The sequence below is a fragment of the Bubalus bubalis genome, chromosome 9 (assembly GCF_019923935.1).
Source record: "Bubalus bubalis isolate 160015118507 breed Murrah chromosome 9, NDDB_SH_1, whole genome shotgun sequence".
In the NCBI taxonomy this organism is placed as follows: domain Eukaryota; kingdom Metazoa; phylum Chordata; class Mammalia; order Artiodactyla; family Bovidae; genus Bubalus; species Bubalus bubalis.
In genome coordinates, this window is record NC_059165.1 from 41,003,423 (window position 1) to 41,027,659 (window position 24,237).

Sequence of the window (24,237 nt, forward strand, 5' to 3'; positions counted from 1 at the left end):
ATTATAAATAAATGAATTATAAATATAAATAATATAGATTCCATAAAATAGAATAAAATTAATTATTCCCCCAAATAGAATAAAATTAATAATGCTAGCCCCTCTTGAAAAACAAGATAGACACAACTTAACACAGTAAATCAAATAGACATTCTCAGCTGGGTCATATCTGGAGAAAGTAGTGCTGAAAGCTGTAAGTGATTCTTCAACACCTTCCAAATTTAAACGAACACAAAAGTTCCCTTCAGAATTACACGAGCATGATTAATTGAACTGCAAGCTAAGAAAGTGACTATATGTCAGGCATAACAATAAAAATAGAGATTGGAACAATTTGTAAGTGGTGTGGTAGATACAGACCTTGGGTCAAGTAACAGAAAAAAAGGCAAGATTTTGCAAATAAGTAACATTGACAAAGGGAACAGGAGTGCAAAACGCCTGTATCCTCCTTTCAGCTCAATACTCACAGAAGCTACATGCTCTGGTGAGGCGAGTTTGGGGTGAGGAAATGCAGTTTCTAACTTAACACCACTAAATAAGTGTCTGACTTTGGCAAATCTCCATGTCCTGCCTCTACTTTTCTTACTTGTCAAATGCGTGTAACAGTAGCAGGTGTGTTAACTCACAGAATGGGTCAAGTGACCTAACATTACAAATGTGCAAGAAATTACACATAAAGTATCAAACCTTCAAAATATGTAGAGTGTGGTCAGCAAATCACTGCAAGGCCTGGCGTTTTATCCTATGAGTGGTCTTTTTTGACTGAAAAGAAGAAATTTCAGTAAAAAAATTCCTTTTCAAATCATCACATAATCCATAGATCCAGATGATCTGGAGAGAATTCTCTATTCATTTCCCTCACATAGAAACAGATACCAGAATGAGACACAATAGAAAGGTAACTTTTCTAGGCCTGTCCTCAGTAGTCAACTTCACTGATCCCCAAGCACCCGCTTCCCATGGAGGACATATTCATTCAACAAGTCGCTATGGAACACCCACTCTGTGCAGGAGCAGTGCTAGGCCTGGGAAATGGAGAATCAAACTAGGTGTTTGTCCTTGAAGAGTTCACTCTACGGTTGACAAACGGGAGAGGGAGACCCTACCATTTGTTGAACACAGCACTAGCCAGGTACTTTCTCTATGGTCTTACACATTTCATGACCATTTTGCAGGTGACAAAATGAAAAATGACATTTAAAAGAATTCCTCCTAAAATCACAAAGCTGCTAATTAGAGCACAGCATGCTAGCCCATTCTTTTCCTCATGCACTTTAATTCCTCATGGATCACCTACTATGTGCCTGGCACAATGCCAGACACTGGGGACACAGCAGAGAATGAAATACACAAAATTCTCTCTTCTCACAGTATTTACTTAATTGTGAGGGAAGACAAAGAGCAATAGACACAGGTCTGCCTGAACCATAATCTAAGATCCTTCTACATGCTGCCTTCCTCAAAGTCGTCACTTTGCGGGGGTGAGCGGGGGTGGTGGGGGGAGAGGGAAAACCTGTATACACAAATAATAAAACCAAACTGAATATCCCTAGTAAACCAGAAATCTAGAAAGAATGAAGCCAGATGAGAGAGGTTGCCAGACTTAGAATGTCCTCTTCTAAAACTGAACTTGAATGTGTTTGCATTTTGGTTGAGGGCCTGTCAGCTCAAAGGCAGGCTGCTCACAGACCACCAGCAGCTGCACAAGGACAATCCCCATCAGGCCACAGACATGAAAACCAGCTCTCTACCAGAAGGACCTGAATTTTACAGGAATCAAAAGGCCTGGGTGCCTGGCTCCAGGAGATGGTGAGACATGATGGAAGCATACGTCTGCCCGCCTGGCAGCGGCTCTCCCTGGCCTGGAGAGAAGGTGTCTACGCCAGCCAAGGGAAGCTGGCAGCAGCCGTGGCCTCGGATGGAGAGAAGCTGCCGCCAGCCAGCACCAGCACAGGACTTCCCTACAGGCGGCTCTTGCTGAAACAAAGAGGGGTGAAGGGAAGAGCATGGATGTCCAGCCTCCAGGCTCAAATCTAAATTCGAGAGCAGTGCTTTGCTAATGGGATGCCGGATCTGCTCCAAAACCTTCACACCATCAGGGATGCAATCTGAGTAATTTCTTGATGACTCTTCTCTGCATAATGGATTTGAGTTATAAAGGAATTTATGCCCTCAGGACCAAATTACCCAGATAATTGAAGATACAATAAGATGAGAGGGGAGAAGTGAAAGGAGAGAGAAAGGCCTCTATTATAGGGATTTCTCCTCCACTCTGAGGAACTCTGAGTTTGAACATTTGAATTCACTACAGCGTTTAATTTTTAAAGTCATTTTACATCCACAAACTGCCCTGGTTTGCCCAAGAATTCCATTGCTTTCTTGAGTACAGTGAAGCTGCATCAAGGTCTAATTTAGCGCAGGCTTGCAAGTTTGGGAGACTAAACCCACCCACTCTCCCCTGCCCCTGTCCTCCGAGATGTGATTCCGCTTCCTAGTTTAAGCTTAGCAATCATAATCAATCTGTAACACTGCATTACGGTTAGAAAGGCTCAATATAAAAACAGGGTCGACTAAAGCCTGTAGGCTGTCAGGGTCATTCTGGGAATGCCAGCTCATCCCCCACTCATACTAAGGTTTTGATGGTGATTTTAAAGACAGGTTGGTTTGAATTCCTCAGAGCTGCACACCTACTCTGTTCCTCCTCACAGTGGTTCTCATACTTGAAGGTACACAAAAATTACTTGCAGGATTTTAGGCACAAAAACTAGTAACACTGTCCTGTATGGGTGCATTAAGGGACTTCCAAAGTTAATTTTGTCACCTCTGTGCTGACTTGACACCCCAAGCCCAGGGAAACTGTGTCCCCAAGGACGCTGCTTTGTAGGCCTATCTTTGGGATTAATAAGGCAAGTGCAAAACCTTGCTCCATTCCTCACTCAAAAGAAAATTCATGAAATGTCAGTGTTTAAAAGATTCCATAAAATATCCCTTTATCCATGTCTCTCATCCAGGTTCTCTGCCCTGCCCTAGGAGGTGGGAAAGGGACACAAAGAAACTACTTTAGGAAACCTTCCCAGGATTTGAGGTTTACTGAGAGATTTAGGCATCTTCACTATAGATTTGTTATTCATCTGAGCACATTTTACTGTATTTAAGAGCCTCATTTTGTCAATATTTACAGAACTGGATGGACAAATGAAAGTCAAAGGCTCTAAAATATGGCTGGAGTCTTGAAGTCCCAGAGTCAGGGCTAGAACACATGGTGGCAAACATTGGTAAATTTGCTAAATTATGCATAGAATTCGCAAGGCACCCAACACTGGCCAGCTCCAATAAAGTCCTCCATGAAATACCAAAGGGCTTGGTGGATGAGGGTCAGAGGGTGGTGAGTAGTCTGTGAACAGGTGTTAAACCACTTATTCAAGCACTCCTCCAAATGGCCTAAAAGATTTTCCCAGCATCCTCCTGCTCTCGATGAGTCACTGTGGGAATGGCAGTGAGGTTTGGAGTTGAGTTATAACCATTCAGTGAAGCATTTCCCTTCAGACTGTAAAGGAAAGGAGCTATGTTAGTAAATTTATTGACTATTTCATTAGATCAATATGGAATATGATTTAAAGGGCTCTGCCCAGGCTCTTTAAATCTATTTAATCAAACCAATTAATAAAAAAAAGTAAAAAGTTGAAGCATATCCTGTAAGGTGCATCATAAATATATTCCCTTACTTGGGCTTTTGATCTCACCCAGGTAATTAACAGCTTTAGTTAAGTTCAGTCATTCCTTCATGCCTGGCTATGGTCATAAAAATCCCCAGGCAATGTGTAGCTCTTGGATTTATTATGTTTTTCTTACTGCAAAAACGTCTCGCACATTCCGCTTTCTCCGCGCCCCCACCCTTGAGAAAGTTTATGTAGCCATTGCTTTTGCAGCTGTCATGAAGCCGACACTGGCCGGTGAGCTTTGTCCTGCTCAGGAGGCTGGATACTCTCAGCTGCTGGTACCCAATTTGGGAGCATCTTTATGCTCATCTAATTGTTGGTGGGAGACACTAACATCCTAAAAGCCTGACTTCTAAGGTTCTCTGCTTCTACTGTTTTTGGTTTTTTTTTTTTAATGAATGAAATGGCCTCTCTTTTACACATAATATGGCTTTTCTTGTGGAAAGAGTCTGGTATCCCTTCTTACAACCACTGAAAATCAACCGTTCTAATCAGCAAAAACAACTCCACTCCATTAATCATCCTTCTCTCTCATTAATTCTTCTTTAAGTCCTTCTTCTAGCAGTTCCTCAGATCCCTAGCTACGAAGCTTTGCGATGCCTGGGCAAACCAACACATTACCTAGAGATGGACAATGAAGTTAGGTGTTCCAGAGTTAGTGCCAGCCTGGCCTCTGATGCTGAGCTTATAGCTTCATTATGCTTTACAGGCAGAGGAACCTGTGTTTAGAAGGGTAGCAAATGTTTCCCTCAAAGCTCTTCCCTATCTGCATTTGAGGAGAAGCTTGGTACGATTACCCAGGTAACTGCTCTAGGGTCCTTCCTTAGCTGAGTGCAAGGACTGAGAAAATGGTCTGGTTGGCTATAAAATTCAAACTGTGTGTCAAAAGGTGACCTTATTAAATATTCTTTGTGGAAAAAGAGAGATGAAACTCTTCATGACCAGATTTCCATGGGCAATCAACTTGTGTTGCCATGCACCAAAATCTATAGTATATATAGAAAGTCACTCAGTCATGTCCAACTCTTTGCAACCCCATAGACTATGCAGACCATGGAATTCTGCAGGCCAAAATATTTGAGTGGGCATCCATTCCCTGCTCCAAGGGATCTTCCCAATGCAGGGATCGAACCCAGGTCTCCTGCATGGCAGGCGGATTCTTTAGCAGCTGAGCTACAAAGTTGGGAAGGCTCAAAAAATTTTATTGAGAGGCTAAAACCAGGGAAATTGTTTTCCTCATTTAAGAACAATAGTAGCCCATTTTACTTTTCCCTCTATTTACTTTTCCCTCCTTCTATTTACTTTGATCCAATTAAGTGTATACTGAATACTTACCATCCTATGTGTTGTCAGAAAAACACAAAAGAAATACATAACACACAGTGAACCCAAGGATCTTTTCATCTTTGCAGGAGATAAAAGTAGGCTGAGGTTAAATGCTCTGTTTCACCATCTTCCCCTTGACCAGCCTAACAAATACTTGTTCACACAAACTCTGGGCCATAATCCATTCAACATTTATTGAACATTTACTCTATACTATACACCAAGCTATAAATAGTATGTGTGTGACAAAAAGATAAGTGAGCAATTACTTATCTCTATGGGTTTACTGTAGAATAAAGGAGATATAAGATACTTACAAATAATTCCATGGCTGTTCATACTACGGCATTTACATGAATAAAACCCAGGAGAGTTTAATTCAAATCTTCATCATTTTAATACAGTCTAAGCTACCAATTCTACTGTACACTGAAACCACAATTTGTTTAAAATATGTAAAGGTCCATTTACGCACACATCTGCTTTAGACAATACTTAATAAACTGGTATTTTAAAACTTGCAGTAATTCAAAATACTGTTAGCAGAATGTTTAGCAGAAGGTACACTTGGATAACTAACTAGAAATAATGTGATTTCAAGGTTTCTAAGACACCTGAGGGGACTTGAAAACTGTTCTGAGTTGATTAACCATTGCAATCATGTTACATCACTGCCTTAAACAGCACATTTTTTCAAGAAACTCTTCCTTCCTAGATTAAATTTACAAAGAAATAACCCCTTCAATACTTTAATAAACTTTAGCTTGGCCTCTAGCTAAATAATCCCTAATACTGACTTGCAGAAATAATATTCACTATTATACCTAAAACTTTTGAGCCCTTGCAGAAAGTCTCAGATATTGGGCTATAAGTGCTATATTGGATATAAGTGCTATAAGGACATCGTATCACTGACCGTCACAACAACCCTGTTAGATAAGTTGTCTTATTAGTTCTATTTACAGATGAAAACATTGAAGCCAAAGGTCCCACAGCTTGTGAAGACTGAACTCAGAGTTCATACTTTTGAAAGTGAAAGTCGTTCAGTCGTATCTGACTCTTTGTGACCCCATGTTCTATACAGTCCATGGAATTCTCCATGCCAGAATACTGGAGTGGGTAGCCTTTCCCTTCTCCAGGGGATCTTCCCAACCCAGGGATTGAACCCAGGTCTCCCGCATTGCAGGCAGATTCTTTACCAGCTGAGCCACCAGGGAAACCTAAGAATACTGGAGTGGGTAGCCTATCCCTTCTCCAGCGGATCTTCCCAACCCAGGAATCGAACTGGGGTCTCCTGAATTGTGGGCAGATTCTTTACCAACTAAGCAATCAGGGAATTTTAAATGAATCCAAAAATCAATGAAGTTGTGTCACACCTATGCCATTCAGGGTTAAAATAAGTAAGTAGGTTGGCACAAGTCCCAAAAATATCCACCAGCACAGAGGGAACAAGTGTGATTTTTTCCCTACCAATTTCCTTTCAACCTTCTGATTTCTAATGGGACCGTTTTTGCTCTCAGACTCCTGTTCTTTTGCCTGCCCTCCAATCAAAGATGCTCAAGTGGCCAGATCCACTTAAAATATAGAAAATGTTCCTTCCTCTTGCTTCAGGTGCTTGTCTGTATGAGGCAACTCTGGGATGCTTCACGAAGAGGGAGCTCAGAGAATGGTGTATAATTCCCATCACTAAAATTAAATTATTAATTTTTTATCAATTAATTGGATGAGGATTGGTGGGAAAGACAGGCCCCAGCTCAGCAGAGCTCTACTGGGTGCTAGATGAAACAAGAAATCCGCCCGGGCGAGATGGGTAGAGGGGAAGAGAAGCCACAATAGTAATAAAAGTGAGAATCCCCTGGCTTCAGGGGAGGGAGAGCAAACCAGCTCCCAGGAGGAGAGATGCAGAACCATTCAGATTTCTCCAGGGGGGACTTGATGAAATCAGCCCTCCAGGTCTTGTAAAAAGAGACTCTACCACTTGCCCAGGAGTCGCTTTTCTTAATTCTCTTGCATACTGAGGAAGATCAAATCCCAGAGAAGAGAGGCTTCAAACCTCCTTTTAACAGATGGAATGTATTCTTATTCAGAGTACTGTTCTTTAAAAAAATGAAAATAGCTCGTATTTTCTAGGTATATAAATAAATAACATTCATTATAAAAAATAAACTATTTAGAACATAGTTTTCAAAAATTTTTTTCTATTTACATGAAACTCCACTACCAAGACAGCAACGTTTAACAATTTAGGGAGCATCATTCCATACATTTCTTTTTGTTGATAGGGAGGTAGGGAAGAGCTACAAATAACCAGTTATTTGTTTATTAAAAAGATATTTACCAAATACCCACTCTGTGCCCAGGATCATAACTACATGTGCTTTTTTAAACCTTTTTTATTATTCAATAATATGATGAGAACTTATTTTTTATGTCAATAGAGATCTGTGTAATCATTTTGAATCATTTCATCATGTTTCACCAAAATTCCAGGGATGGGTCTTTAAGGTTTTCCAACTTCTTGCTATCAAAAATAATGCAACAAGAATTCTTTCAGTGTTTCTTTGATTATGTCTTCCAGATAAAATAAAATTCACTGAAAATTCAAAACAGCTTACATTCATATAATTCTTCACTACTCAAGTTGCTGTCATATTTACAACATGGCAATAAAGAGACTGGTTTCTGTAAAACTCACATCAGAATTGGTCTCACTATTTCACAGTTACATCACATACTTCTGGCTTTCCCTAATAAATCTGAGAGAGCAAGGTTTTGACAGATGAGGAAACTGAATCACAAAATATATGTGTGTGCGAACAGGAGGGTGAGAGACACCTAAAGATAATTCTCTGAAACTAGAAACCAAGTATCTCAACACCAGAGTGAAGTACAGCACATGTGTGTCCAATATACCAAAGAAGGCTCTAGTAGCCTCACAGACCCTTCTAGATAAAGGATCCCTGAGGGTGGACATTATCCTGTCTTACTCACCAGTGTACTTCCAGAACCTAGCTTGCAGCTTGAGATATGGTAGGTACTCAATAAACAGTTCTGGATTTAATGAACAAACCACAAAACAGGTCTTCCAGGACCACTGCAAACCATAGTCAACTTCCTACCCTCATGCCCACCTGGTGATAGAAACTGTGAAATAAAGCAAAGGAATCCATAGCTGATAATTACTTATAGCTTTTATCTTACAACGAATTTCTTGTTCTGAAGGAGCTGTGAATAGTAAGTCTCCTTCAAAGCAGTGTCAGATCCTTGAACTGAAGGACTTAAGCAAAGGGAAACTGATCAAACAGTAAACAGAAAAGAGAATTCTCTCAATGAGTGTTTTATTTTGCCCTTCCTGAAAATTTCCTCCCAGCTTCTATCAGCAAATTCCATTCATCTCCTCCATTTCTGCCCCTCCTTCTCAACCCATAATATTACCTCACCGTCTGCTGCTTTGTTAGAAATCTGTCTTGCGTGCTAATTTATATATACACATGCTGTATATGTAAAGGAGCATTACCAAGTGGGTGGTTCTTGAAAATCAGCCATTTATCATGCATATTGATCACCAAGGTAGTACGGTATGAATCAGAGAGCAGCAATCATTAAATCAAAGATTTATACTAGTAAAAGAGCACCAAAGCAATTCGTCAATTCCATACCACCCTCAGTGATTAATTAGGTTGCAACCTGACAGCCTGGAAGCTGGTTCACAATTAACACTGTTAGAGTTAGAGGTTGGTTGTTTATTTATTTATTTTTTTCCCCTTCCCTTAAGGAATAAAAAAGGGAAGCATTAGTCTTTTGGGTTTATGGCATTCTGTACTTTTCCTTCATTGCTTTTACCACAGTTGGTAAATAGTTATCAATAGGATTATATGCTTAAATTCTCTTTTAATCTCTTAGATCCCCAAAACTTAAGAGCCTGTAGCACATAGTAGGTTCTCAATCAATATATGTTGAACAAATGAAGTTTTAAGTAGATGCTTCTGATTCTTTGAGTACAGATGTAGCATCACTTATAATGGAGCTTCTTATGTTCCCCTTGGGTCCTATCCTTTAAAAAGTTAAACTCAATCTTTTTAGACTGGAGAACACTCTGGAAAATTGTTTGACAGCATTGACTAAAGACAAAACATGCATTCCTATGACCCAGCAATTCTAATCCTGGGTATGTACAACAGAAATGTGAACAAATGTTCAAAAGACATGTACAGGAATGTTCACAGAAGCACTGTAATTAATAGCCTAAACTAGAAACAGTCGATTATTCATCAACAGAATATGAATAAATAAGTCACGGTCTGGTCATACAGTGAAAAACTACACAACAGTAAGGATGAACAAACTACAGCCTCATTCAACAACATGGATAAATTTCACACCTCTATGCTGATAGAATGAAACCAGACACAAGGAACTACATGCTGCATGATTCTATTTATACTAAGTTCAAAACCAGGCAAAACTGATTTGTGGCATCAGAAGTTAGGACAATGATTGCCTTTGAAGGCTTAGTATGTGGGAAACGGCATGAAGGAAGCCTCTGAGTGTTGGTTACACAGTAAGTTCACTTTGAGAAAATTCATAACCTTTTCTGTTGCCTTACTTGGGGATAATAAATAGAGCTATATGATTTACTGTCCTTTCCTATAACAGATGATAGTTCAACCAAAATTAATTTTTAAAAAACAAGTTACTTCTTTCTCTGTGTGATAGAAGAGTGATAAACATCTTCATGAATACCCCAGGCCCAGATCCAAAGTTCAGAAACTATCTCTTGGAGGGATTCCAAAGAAGGAGATATTGTTTCAAATACAGGATTAAAACTACAAGTTCTTCAGGGTCCCTTCCAATCCTAAAGTTCTACAATAAGTAACCTTTTGAAAATTGATGGAGAATTCAATGCCCATGGATTTCTTGTGCTAACCTTGGACATTCTCAGAAGAGGGAAATGAGACAGTTAGAGGAGAACTTTTTCTGACTTACATTCAGGAGTCTGCATCACCTCTTATAATTTCCTCCTGCAATACTTGAAAAGCAAGTAGGGGCCTCCTGTAGGTCAAGGGGGGTTAGAAGAAATGGATATGGTAAAGAAATGCTGTGGGTTTTGGAAATTCAGAGATTTCTGACAATTCCTAGAATAAGACCAGAAAACTAAACCCTAAATTTGTTTAAAGCCCTCCAGTTTTTGAAGGCCTCCTATACACCAGGCACTTGGTTTATGTACTTTTTACATATTGTTTCATTTAATACTCAAAAAACCTCTTTGAGACCAGCACAGATTCCCTTCTACTATAGACAGGGTGAGTCATTTTCACTGTCTGAAACTCAGATTCTAATCTATACAATTGGGAATAAAATACAATGCCCATATAGGAGTGGTTATGAGAATAAGTTCTGGAAAAAGTTTCGCAGGGTAGAAAACCAAACTGAGCAACTTGCTAGGTGTGTAACCTTAATAAAAAATTTAACTGTTCTCTGCTTCAGGTTTCTCATCAAGAAAATGAGATTGCTGATAGTATCTACCTCACATGATCATTATGAGAAGTACATGACATTTAGAACCAACCATGCATAGCACAGAGTAAGTTATCAATGGCAGGTATTTATTAATATTTATTTTATTATATACATGTATATACTTTACAGGAGTGCTGTACAACCACCAAATATTACATATTCAATTAGCCTAATTTTTAGTAAACCAAATTAACAGTAATACTTCTCTACTAGTTTAGGATCTATTGGGGATATTTTAGTCTAGATCCCTGAAATATAGAAGAAATACTCCAAATTTCTGAAAGTAAGATCACATTGTTCTTGCTCACTTTTGTATCCCTGAGACCAACCACAATGCCTGGAATATCATAAGCACCCCAGAAATATTTGATAAATGGTTTATTAAATACTTCCATAGTATACCTACTTCATCTCCCCACTTTGTACTCATCCAGAAGAGAGCCAGTTGCTTTCAGTAATTTTCTGTTAACAGTAATAACCACGGATATGCTCTAATGTTTTTAAAAAGGAACTATAAGATAAATATGTCTTTTCAGAAGAACTTACTATGTATTTTCAGTATATCAAAATCTGACTTACCCCTGCCTGCTTTTCAAAAATTGCTCATCCTCATATGATACAATAAGAGACTTTCATCCTTAGTACATAAACCTCAAATCCATTCATCTGTTCATTCATTTATTCACCAAGTGTACATTAAGCACCTTGTATCTGTCTTTAGTAATCTCAGTTGCAAATTATAGAAAACTCAAACAGCTTTAATAAGAAGGGAACTTATGGCACATAATAGAAGTCCACAGGAAGCTGTATAGGTTTCTTTTTTTGGTTTGATTCAGTGGCTCATTATGTCATTAAGGACCCAGATACTTGCATCTGTCTACCTTGGCATCCTCGATGCTGGCTTCACTCACACTGGTAGTCTGACAACTACAGTCATTGTAGGGTATGGGCAACCCTATTGGTTATCTATCCAGCAGTCACACTCTCTCCCACTTCTCTCTCCAAGAGAAGCCCAGTTTTATTCAAGTATCAAATAGTATATTTCATCTTCCTTATGACCAACCTAGATGGCACATTGAAAAGCAGAGACATTACTTTGCCAAAAAAGGTTCGTCTAGTCAAGGCTATCGTTTTTCCTGTGGTCATGTATGGATGTGAGAGTTGGACTGTGAAGAAGGCTGAGTGCCGAAGAATTGATGCTTTTGAACTGTGGTGTTGGAGAAGACTCTTGAGAGTCCCTTGGACTGCAAGGAGATCCAACCAGTCCATTCTGAAGGAGATCAGCCCTGGGATTTCTTTGGAAGGAATGATGCTAAAGCTGAAACTCCAGTACTTTGGCCACCTCATGCGAAGAGTTGACTCATTGGAAAAGACCCTGATGCTGGGAGGGATTGGGGGCAGGAGGAGAAGGGGACGACAGAGGAGGAGATGGCTGGATGGCATCACTGACTCGATGGACGTGAGTCTGGGTGAACTCCGGGAGTTGGTGATGGACAGGGAGGCCTGGCATGCTGCAATTCATGGGGTCGCAAAGAGTTGGACACGACTGAGAGACTGAACTGAACTGAAGTGTAGATGTTAATTATCTAAGCCAATTATGGTCATTTCTTTCATCTACCCACAACTGTTTGAAGAATGTACATGCAACAATTCTTGGCAACATAAGAGGAAGTCAGCTTTGGCCCTTCTAGGAACGTTTCCCACACAAGTCAGGAACTTGCCACCTTTCCTGCCTCTGGACACTCCTGCCTCTCCTGAGTGAGGATTCCTGGAGCTGCTACTATCATCTTGTCAGCACAAAGAAAGCCACCAACACACAGTAGAGAACGATGCAGGGAACCTTGCACCCCTGGGATTAACCAACCCTGTAACCATCCTACCTCTGAAACTCTTATGTGATTGGTTATAAAATCAACATGTATTCTTTAAGCTGATTTTAGTTGGGTCTTTGAGAAAGTTATAAAACACTGTGAGACATGCATAATTATCACAACACAAACATAGCTACTTCCAAAGGAAAGAAAAAGATAATCTCTGAGAATTTCCCTTAAAATAGAAGAAAACTGACAGATACCTAACTTCTCTTCCTCCCCCGACATCCTCTCAATTCTAATTGGCCAGTATCAGATCATATGCCCACTGTTGAACCAATCCCAGGATAGAAAAATTGGATTGCTAAACCTAATCAGGCCCAGCCTTGGGATCTGGAATTGGGATCAGCTGTGTTTAATTGGCCACATGGGGCAGGGTGACTGCAGGAATGGAACTGAGTTCTGTTGGGAAGAAGAGGTCGGCTAATAGATATTGATCTTTAGTATCCTGCTTACTACCATATGCATGTACTAGACTTGGGACTCCCCAGTAATCTGAAATGTTTAGCACAGCTGTACTTCAGTAATCAAAGTCTGCATCCTTCTTGAGACCCCTATGTTTGGAAAATCTTTTAAATCTCAGCCAAGTCATCAGATCTCTAACAACTCTGCTGGAGTTCAGGTCCAAATGTGGAATTTGCTAACAGATTTCATCTCAAGAAAGGTTGGAGGTGGTTTCTCCCTACCTCCCACTAGTTGTGTGGAGCTGTAGAAACCATTCTTAAGCACACTGGTGTATATATATATATTCAGGAATATTAACTTACTCCCAGGCACATTTCTAATATTCTCATTTCTGATCGAATTTTTCTGAATCTAAGTTCTCAGACTTCCGGGAGCCTAGAAAACCATCCCCCAAATTGGAAAGAGCTTCTCTCTTTGGGGCAGTATTTGTAGTGGTTAAGAATGGATTCAGATCCCTGATCCACCACCAACTAGGTGGACCTCGAGCAAGTTACTTAACTTCTCAATGTCTTGATTTCCTCAACCATAAAATGTAAATGATAACCATAGTTCCTAAATCATAGGGGTGCAGAAAGCATTAGTCAGTGCATGGAAATGCTAAGCACAGTACCTGTAAAATAAAATGTCATCTTAATAAGTGTTCCTTGTGTTTCTCCATCTCCAAGTCTTCCCTCTTAGTGCATCATCATAGAGGTGTAACATCACAATTAAAGCTAACTGATGAACCTTTCTGGTTGAGTGTTGTCAGTCAATCAAATAGCTTGAATTTTTTCTCCATTTGATTAGACAAATTCACTATTTAGTATAATAGTTAACTTGATCAAGTAAATGAAAAAAATAAAGCAATATTTATACAACAATTATCTTTACTCTTGAGCTTCCTCAGACATCCTAAGACTGAACCTTTCTGGACCAGTCCTTTGGAGCCAAGGGTGGCTTCATCTCCTTCAAGCTGCATTCCTGGCTTTTAGTCAGTTCCTCTCCACAGCCTCAGAAAGCCTGAGTTCCGAGAGTGCCTTAGGGACTCAACTTCATTGACTCACAAAATCAAAATATACAAATTCCCCTTTTAAACCTTGATCTATAACTTGGAGAATATTGCCTCTCCACTGCATTAAGGCCGGCCCTATTACCTTATGGAATTACCCACAGTGGCAGAAATCCATTCACCTGATCCACTGACACCCTGGGGGCAGCTCAGATAGCATAAAGCCAATTGATAGATGTATATTTGATATATATTTTATGCCTGGAATTTATGTCTTCTGCATGTTTCATTTGCTATTCTGACTCACTTTATGCCACAGGAGAGCTGGGAAAATTTTGAGAGGGACCAAGAAAGAAATGGCATAGAAGAACAGGGTGGAAATCAAAACAGCCATTTTTCTTTCTAATCTAAGCCCTTAAACCTGAGCATCCTGATAGCTCTAAAAGCAAAGAGGAAGTACTCCCTCCCTTCCTCCTCCCAGGAAGGGATGATGAGAAGGAAAGGAGCTAAAGCTGGTAGAAGAGAAGAATCCTGCAAAGTAGCAGCTGAGCCAGGGCCCCACTACAGTGTGTGTGGTGGGGAGAGCAGTGGTGGTGATAAAGACATAAGCAGTAATAGAACTCAAGTTACGCATTTTAATCTACAGTTATCAAAATTCTACCACACAGTTCAGCTCACTTCACTCTCAAGGTAGTCAATACTGGTATTTTCAGCTCCATGTTACTGATATTCCAGAGAGGAGAATGGCTTATGGCAAAACTGGGATTCAAATTCAGCCTTCTATCTCTCTAGTGTATGTACAACTTTTAGAAGGCTTCTTCATAAGCTTCTGTATATATAGAGAGAATTCATCATTATGCACATTATTCAAAGCCCTACCATGTGTCCTGTCTTTTCCAAATGCTTAAGTTTTAAAAAAGAATTTATACCAATTTATAATAATAGCTCACATACACATACATGCTGCTGCTAAGTCGCCTCAGTCATGTCCGACTCTGTGTGACCCCATAGACGGCAGCCCACCAGGCTCCGCCGTCCCTGGGATTCTCCAGGCAAGAACACTGGAGTGGGTTGCCATTTCCTTCTCCAATGCATGAAAGTGACAAGTGAAAGTGAAGTCGCTCAGTCGTGTCCAACTCTTAGCAACCCCATAGACTGCAGCCTACCAGGCTCCTCCATCCATGGGATTTTCCAGGCAAGAGTACTGGAGTGGGGTGCCATTGCCTTCTCCAATACACATACATACAAACACACAAATTCAATTCTCACAGTAACCCTGTGAAAATAATACAAGGGAGTCTGACTCCAGGAACTGTGCTCTTACACACTCTGCCATATGGTTTTTCCCTATTATCTCATGAGTGGAGAAATGGAAGTCTACCTCTAAAAGATAAAGCTGGCAATAAGACCAGGTCTCCTATTGGCTCAAGACTTGACATATTAAGGATGGGGCCAAAGTAGAGACAAAAATCAACTGAACCCAGTCCCCTTAATTAATTTCCTCTACTCTTATGGCTTAACTGCTCCATCGGCATTGTTTATCGTGGGTGACAACCATTCATTTCACTTCACCAAGTAATTACTGACCACAAAGTTCTATGCCAGCCCCTCCTACTTCAATGTGAACAAAATAGACATGGTCCTCATCCTCACAGAGCTTTCAGCCTGAAGAGTAAAGCAGATAGCTAAACCAGTAACAATGAAGAGTGAAAGCAATGAGGCAGCCAGTCTTTTTCATAGATTCTCCATAGGAGAAGACTGAAGAAGTCATGTAGTCTGACCCATTCAAAGCAGAAGTCTCCTCTATAGATGGTCACACAGCCTCTGCTAGAATACTCAAGGCCAGAAAGCTCCCACTTCCAACAGCAGCACATTCTAATTTAATCCTAAAGTTTTTGTACTGAGTCTATCTTAGGCCCCATAATATATGCTGTTGTTCCAAATACTGTCTTCTGCAGCCCATAGAACAGGATCTAACCCTTTTCAACACATCAGTCCTTCAACAGATTTGAGGACAGTTATCAAGTGGCCTGAACACTTCCTCTTTTTGAGACTAAACGGTTTCTCTTCCCCTCAAACATGATTCTTAGGCCATGGCCTTCCAAACTCTTCCCTACTAGGTAGCACGCTGGGTGCTATCAAGTTTGCCAATGATTCAGGTTAAAAAAAAAACTGAAATGAATACTTTAAATGTAACCTGACCAATAGGGTGACGTAGAACTATGGTCTACCTTGGACAGGATGTTGTCCTCCTATTAATTCCTGCATTCACTGTTTTAATACTGATCACACAAATTGTCACATGTTGTACTCAGGTAATTGCCCACATTTTTAAAGAGAAAGCTATCAAAGTCAGGTCCCCTCCAAACCTTTACTACTTCAGGCAACAGATGTATTTTTTAATCTACATGCAGGACTTTACCGTTGCCCTTTTTAAACTTAATTTACCTTCTTGGTGAAACTCAGATGACATTGACATCTTTGTTGAATAACTGTCTTAGCTTCACAAAAATGATTTTCCTAAGAATCTATCAAGACTTAGCACTTGAGTTGAATAGGATTCTACTGTAACTAAAAATCCTTTCTCTGAAGCTCCTTAGTCCCTTTACCACTAGCTTTAGGGTCTGTGTCTCAGACTCCAACCTTTCTGTTCACCTGCTCCTTCTCCACCATCCCAAATTCCTCTCTCCTCTCTTATGAAAATAATTTAGTTCACCTCCAGTTCCAATCAATTAATTTACTATCTCAATGTACACAGAAAATAAAATTTAAAATTTCTTTTTATATAACAGGCCTGCCCTCCTTAGAAGAAAATATATGTACATAGATGATAATCATTATTCAGAAAGTACTTACTGAACTCATACTATAGGTCAGGCACTGAGCTCCTGGAAGGATGCAGTGATGTGTAATATCAGACATGGTCCATGACTTCATGCCACTTACTAAATAGTAGAGAAGAGGATGACATTAACTACACATAGTCAATGTAAATTACAGACCTAACAAAGCACTGGGAAGATAAGACAGTTCCATGTAATTAGAGGATTTAGTGTAGTCAGAGGGTCAGGAAGGGGCTTTCTTAAGAAGTGGTAAATAAGCTAAGAAACAAGGAAAAGGGGTGGACAAGCATATTCATTGTTACCTACAATGTTGAAAAATGGAAATGACAAATCAATGGCTCTATAAGGGAACAATGCTGCTGCTAAGTCGCTTCAGTCGTGTCCGACTCTGTGCGACCCCAGAGACGGCAGCCCACCAGGCTCCCCTGTCCCCGGGATTCTCCTCCAGGCAAGAACACTGGAGTGGGTTGCCATTTCCTTCTCCAATGAATGAAAGTGAAAATGGCATTAATTTGTGGTATAGCCACATGACAGACTACTTGGAAACCATTAAGAAGTAAATTTTTGATAAAAGATAAAACATGCAAACCAACCTAACTTTAAAAATAGTAGCATTAAAAACCCTAAAAATCTTAACAATGAGAATCCAGCAGTACATTATGCAAATTGATTCATTCCAGGAATTCAAAAGTATTTTAATCTTAGAAAATCCATTAATGAAATTCATCAAATAAATAGGTCAAAGGAGAAAAATATGATTACCAAGAAAACTGTCAAAAGTTTTTAATAATATTCAAATATATCTCTTGCTTTAAAAAAAATTTACTTCTTGAAAAAGGACACATGTATCCTCCCTCAAAATTAAGAATTACGCTAACTATTGAAACACTAGAAGCATCCTCACTAAAGTCAACAATATGACTTGAGGTTTTTCTTTTACATTTGTTATTTAACACTGTTCTGAAAGTACCAATTAGTGCATATAAAAATCAACAGTAAGTGATACAACTATTGGAAAATGAACTTGCAGTTATTATTTGCATATGATATGATTATACACTTGGGAAACACGGAAGAACAAAAAAGTAGAAACAAACATTCATGAAATGGGCAGTTACAAACACACAAAAATCAATACTATTCTTACAACTTACAGATTATAGAAGGAAAAAATTCCATTCACACAAGTAAAAAACAATTAAGGCTAAAACTTTAAATCAATTTAACAAAAATTGAGTGTAATATATATAAAAAATAAAATTACTGAGAGGTACAAATAAATAATGAAGAGACATAACTTGTTCCTGGATAAGAAGATTCAGTATTATAGAAATACCCATTCTCCTCCAAAAATCTAAAAATAATCAATGTAATTCCAGTGAAATTTGACCAATAATTATAAAAGTCACCTCTGGGAGACTATTCACAAACAAATGAAAACATCCCAGAAAAATCTGGGGAAAAATATTAACGAGGAATGATTTGTCTTATGTATCATAAAGCTATTGTAACTTGAAATTGTTCTTTCTAAAATAAAAAATATACTCACAGAAGGAAGGAAGTAAATAGTAAAATCTAATGCTTTAGAAAAGAGGAAAAAGTAAAACCAATAAACAAATAAAATCTGGTCTTTGAAGAAATCAACAGACAAACCACTAGCTTACTTAATTTAAAAAAAAAAAAAAAAAAAAGGATGAGAAAGCACAAACATCCAAAATAAGAAAAGGTAAAGAGAAAACTGAAATACTCCATTAGAAAATACTTGGTATAATTCTGTGTAATAAATTTGAAAACCTAAATAATGAATAATTTTAATACCACTCACCAAACTGATTCCAGTAGACCAAAGTTTGAACACACCAGTTTCCTACGAGACAAAAAGTAAGTTATCAAAGACCTACTACAAAACAACAAACAAAGCGTCAGGCCTAAAGGATTTCATGCAGAAACCAGACCTTCAAAGAAGATACAATCCCAGGGCTACCCAACCCGTTCCAGAGAGTAGAAAAAGAAGGAAACCTTCCCAATTCCCTTTGTAAGGTAAGTGTAACACTGATACCTGAATCTGGTAAGTGTTAGTTGCTCAGTCATGCCCGACCCTTTGCAACCCCATGGACTGCAGCCCACCAGGCTCCTCGGTCCATGAGATTTTCCAGGCAAGGATACTGGAGTGGGTTGCCATTTCCTACTCCAGGGGATCTTCCCAACCCAGGGATTGAACCCGGGTCTCCTGCACTGCAGGCAGATTCTTCACCAACTGAGCTACAAGGGAAGCCAAAAAAACCACAGACCAATTTCACTTATAAACATGGAAGCAAAAATAAACATAATATTAGCAAACAATCAATTAGCCAATTAGAATAATGTTCCAGCCATGCAGGGAGTGCTCAATCTAAGGAGATTTATTAATATAATTCACTGTGCTAATAAATCAAAGGAGATCATACAAACCATGTACACTGGGAAAGCATTTGACAAAATTCAAATTTTTGTGAAATTTGTAAGAATGTGAATATTAAAAAAATCAGTCCAGGAGCCAGAGGAAACACTGGCATTTCTGATTGCTTGAGGACAAAGAACACTGACTCAGGCAGACACAAGTCGCTGTGGCAGTCAATGCACTGCATGTAGGCCACTCCCAGGTGGGTCCGGGGTGTCTGGGCAGGATATGGCACTCTGCCTCCTGCCCCTGCCATGTTAGAGAACAAACTGTGATTGTGAAGTATCACTTTCATAGACTACTACGTTACAAAATGCAACAGAAAACAGACCTTTAGAATGGAGAAATCTAGCTAGGTATTTTTTATGTGAGTCATCTAATTTAATCCTACTCACCACCACCCAAGAAAAAGGTAGATTCATCTCTATTTCATAGACAAAAATTCGAGGAGCAGAGATGCTTAGTAGTGTACTCAGAGACTGGGTTTCTAAAACTGTTTTAGTCATCCCTTTAATTGTCTCATCGGGGATCTTGACTGGCCAAATCCAAAAGTAAGCCAGAGGGCAGGTGAAGGAGTGGTGGATGTGATTGGTATCTGTCAGCCTCCTAGGCTCAGAACAGAGTGAAAGAGTAAGGTACACACCCGGAGGGGCCAATGCAAGATAACAGCCATATCCCACTTGTTAACATCAAGAATAAAAGAGTCCCTGTTACATAAGTTGTTCAAAGATTAAGACGCTACATGCAAATATCTCAGCAACTTTTTGGCACTGATAGAACTCTCAACAAATATTAGCTATGTCATTAGCATGTATTGGTTCAGTTCAGTCCAGTTGCTCAGTCGTGTTCGACTCTTTGCGACCCCATGGACTGCAGCACACCAGGCCTCCCTGTCCGTTGCCAACTCCCAGAGTTTACTGAAACTCCATTGAGTCAGTGATGCCATCCAACTGTCTCATCCTCTGTGGTCCCCTTCACCTCCCGCCTTCAATCTTTCCCAGCATCAGGGTCTTTTCAAATGAGTCAGTTCTTCGCATCAGGTAGCCGAAGTATTGGAGTTTCAGCTTCAGCATCAGTCCTTCCAATGAATATTCAGGACTGATTTCCTCCAGGATGGACTGGTTGGATGAACTGGTATTGGTAAAATAACCTGAATTATATAAACTTCATTTTCAAAGTTTAGCTTTTATACTTAAACTTTAAGAACAAAGAGCAGCTGAGAAAAAGACACAGCTGGTTCCATCCACCAATATCCCCTGGAAAACCGGTTAAATATCACAAACATCTGGGCAAAGAAGGATGCCTAAAAGATGAGCAACACTGATTTTGCCTCAAAACAACACTTTAAATCAGTTTTTATAAGTACTGCCAATGAAGAACAGTCTTACTAAGAGAGCATTTTTTTTTTTGAGCTGTGGTCTCATTCTGAGAATATGCTCTTTGCACCATCTTCAAGATGCAACAGTTCACATTTAGTAATTTTGGTCATAAATGGCCACCTAAGTATGTCAGGAATAATTTCGAATCTGTGACCCTTAAAGCTTAAAATATAGACGAATGTAATTAACCTACTTGCAAAAGTATAAAAAAAAAAAAAAAAAAACCTGCTCTATGCTCTCCTGACTTGGGAGCATATGGTGTCGGATTACATGGTTGGCACCTGGCTGACTGCTGGGTCCATGTGTTACATTCTTACACAAACAGGCAGAGGCGGCACAAAGCCCGCCCGGAGGAGTCTCGGCCAAATCCAAAATAGGCAGCAAGAGCCACAGGCTCGGCCAGAAACTACTATAACAGCCTGGAGGAGGAAATGGAGCTCTCAGCACCACCTCTGAGCCCCGTTTCTCCTTCTGCCCCACAACTTTCTCATAAGTCTCTTGAGAAGGACCCATGAAGGTTGGTTTCTCTGTTGACATGTATCTGTCTACACCCCTGGCTCTATTTATTAGGGAGAAATTAAAATAGTTTCAACTCATCTTCAGGGTTGGCTCTCTTAAGGCATTTTGAAGCAAATTAATCCACACAAATGCTTCCCAACCCAATTAAAGTTGTGTTTATCATTTTCCCACCCCCCACCCCCAGTTCCCAAATCCTGGCTTATCTGTACCTAGTAAAGGACATTCACCTCCAACGTAGGACAAAAAAAGCGAAGTGGAGAGTCAGCAGCAGCTCCGCATCCTTTTCTGTTCTTTCTTGAAAGTGCACCAGTTTGAACCGGTTTTGCCTCCTTAAATAGGTTGTCAATTAAGTGAAACAGCACCAGCTGAAAAGGGTTTTGCTGCACAGGTTGTTGATTAATCCGCTCTTAAGTTACTTTACAGAGACACAGCACTAGACATGGGAAAAACAGGAACCCACATCCCCAAGATGACCCTGGAATCAAGAATCTTCAGTCTACAAAACTCAAAAGAGTAAAAGTATTGCCACTGGAGCTCTTTACCAAGCAAGAAAATTTTCAATTAGGAAAACTTGGCTTCCAGAAGGACTAGTAGCCTATATGGACTAATTCTAAGACTAGCCAATCAGCTTCCACATTTGAAATTCCTCTAGCCCTTTAAATTTCACCTTAACCCTGGGTCAGGGAGACAAATTGGAGAGCGTTGCCTCATGCCTTCTTTGCCTGTCAACCTCACAGTAAAGCTCTTTCTTTTCTTGAAAGCCACTGCCATAGTACCGGCTTCTCTGTTCGTAGGGCAGCGAGTCCTTGTTTGGTAATACTCAGCCCTTATTGTAGAGCCCATCTCTATCTCTGAAAATCAATTCAAAATGCACTGAGGGAGAATATGCCCCTCCACAGCCCAGTTCCCCAGTTTCCCATTGCAATACTGAATGTCCCCAAACTCTATTATTTCTTTTTTCTTGTGATTGGTATCCCTCTTTTTTGCTTTAAAAAAAAAAAAAAATGTACCTACCCAGTTCAAGCTGAATCATGAGTCAAGAGTATTTCGCCGACGTCTGCTGAAGGGAATTAAGAAGCCCTAAGGAACTGGGTGGAGTTGGTACAGTTAGAATGAGAAGCAGCCTAGGTAAAGAGCCTGAGTGGCAGATGCATAGCTGTTTTGGCTCACCTGGGCCATCCCTTCACAACAAGCTGGGATGTGCAAGATATTAGTGGCAAGGAGGACAGGTCACTGAAGGGATTTAAAAATAGGTCTTTTTCAACCAACTAGAAGGATCCCTAGGAGAAGGCAATGGCACCCCACTCTAGCACTCTTGCCTGGAAAATCCCTTGGATGGAGGAGCCTGGTAGGCTGCAGTCCATGGGGTCGCTAAGAGTCAGACACGACTGAGCAACTTCACTTTCACTTTTCACTTTCATGCATTGGGGAAGGAAATGGCAATCCACTCCAGTACTCTTGCCTGGAGAATCCCAGGGATGGGGGAGCCTGGTGGGCTGCCGTCTATGGGGTTGCACAGAGTTGGACACAACTGAAGCGACTTAGCAGCAGCAGCAGCAGAAGGATCCCTAAGATCAAAAGAGAAAAGACCAGCTACATCCACTAGTAAGGAATATACTCCTCCTACCCGCTTCCGATGTATACTGTCTGGTCAGAATAAGACAGTGAATGGGAGGACTGTTCTTTGCTTTCCATGCCCATCTTGGTGGCTGTGGTAGACATCTGCTCTTTCTGCTCACCCACAGTCTATTTCCTGTCTCTTCTGTTAATAACCCTCCTGTTCTCTTAAGGGAAGACTTCTTTCTTACTCTAACCAATTGTAATGAAGGTGCCAAGCTTAATACCTCGCCCCCATCCCATCACCGCTGGCCACAGGGATAAGCATTCAATCCAAGTAGGTGAGGCAGCTTTTTCATTTTGTTGGCATAAGTGAATTAATCCCGAGAAGTGGGCATGTAACCCAAACCAGGTCAATGAAAACCTTCTCTGATATTTACATAAAACTAGAGTCTAAAGCATTCTTTTTCCTCTGGCGTCACCAAGCTGGGACTATGTAAAGCTGGAGCTGCCTATGCTACATCCCCCACTATGTGGAGGAAGCCATGACATAGTCTGTATGAAGAGGCCATAAATGGGATGGATATGGGGGAGAGAGAGAGATGGCACAGAGGGAAATGAGTTGACAAGAGATAAAGAAAGATGGGAGAGAGGTTGGGGAGGATGATGAGGGAAGAGAGACAGAAGAACAGAGAAAGATGGGGGGAGAGAAAGAAGAAAGACAAAAATTGGAGACAGAACATGGTGCAAACGTGGGTAGAAATGGGGTGAGAGAAAGATGAAGAGAGAGAAAATGGAGAGAGATGGGAGGAGAGAGAGATGAGATAATAGAGTGGTGGGGGAAAGAGAAAGTTGGGAAGAGGGGTGGAGGAGGGAGAGAAATGAAGGAGAGAGGGAAGTAAAAATTGGGATGAGAGAGAAAGATATAGGGAACGGCAGATTGGAAGAGAGATGGGAAGAGGTGAAGGAGAAATAAGAGACAAAGGAGAGAAGACAGAAACCCAGTGGCTTTGCTTGGAGTCCTCCTTCCAGGCTACCCTTAAGGCCCCTGGCACCCTTGTGTACATGAGTTTACAACCAGGTTTGAATTGATCCTAACACTTGCAACCAAGAGTGGTAACCACTCTGATGCCCTTTATTAAATCCAAACCTATTTACAAGCCTTGCTCTCACAGCTTTGTTCTAGAACTCCAAGATGAACTGGAGGTTTCACCAATCACCACAAAGCATAATCACTCTTAGAATCTATCCACACTTCAAATAAGTGGAGAAAATATAATTTCCTTTCCTCTGCCTGAAGAGAGCATGTAAAGATCTTTATTTCTTTGGTATCTGGCTATCAGAAACCAATCTTCTGCCAAAAATACAAAAGAAACTACTTGGACGTTAAAAGCAGCATTTAGGAGAAATAATGTTGTACATCATACCAAAATCTAATGTAGCTTTATGCAAAATAGTAATGTGTCTAGTAATGCAAAGATTCTTCTAAAGTAGGTTAATAACAATCCAATATTATTCTCCTTTAAAAAAATGAAAATGTATGTTAAAAAAAAAGAGGCCTAAAGTAGCTGAATCTTGTACCCATTGATGGAGCTGATTTACATAGATAG

The 24,237-nt window shown here is 40.1% G+C and overlaps 1 long non-coding RNA gene across 5 annotated transcripts in view; it reads right to left on the reverse strand.

The window, feature by feature from the left end:
* Nucleotides 1-21,426, reverse strand: part of LOC102403646 — a 473,607-nt gene extending 452,181 nt beyond the window's left edge. For 2 of the 5 annotated variants that reach the window (XR_006553238.2, XR_006553240.2), the window contains exons 1-4: nt 21,280-21,407; nt 18,558-18,599; nt 16,746-16,834; nt 688-3,547 (exon numbers count right to left, since the gene is read on the reverse strand). This is a non-coding gene — a long non-coding RNA (uncharacterized LOC102403646). Of the gene's footprint in view, nt 1-687; nt 3,548-16,745; nt 16,835-18,557; nt 18,600-21,279 lie in introns of all 5 variants that reach the window. The other 3 variants (XR_006553239.2, XR_003111300.3, XR_006553237.2) reach the window with 3 other exon arrangements.
* Nucleotides 21,427-24,237: the final 2,811 nt, after the last annotated feature.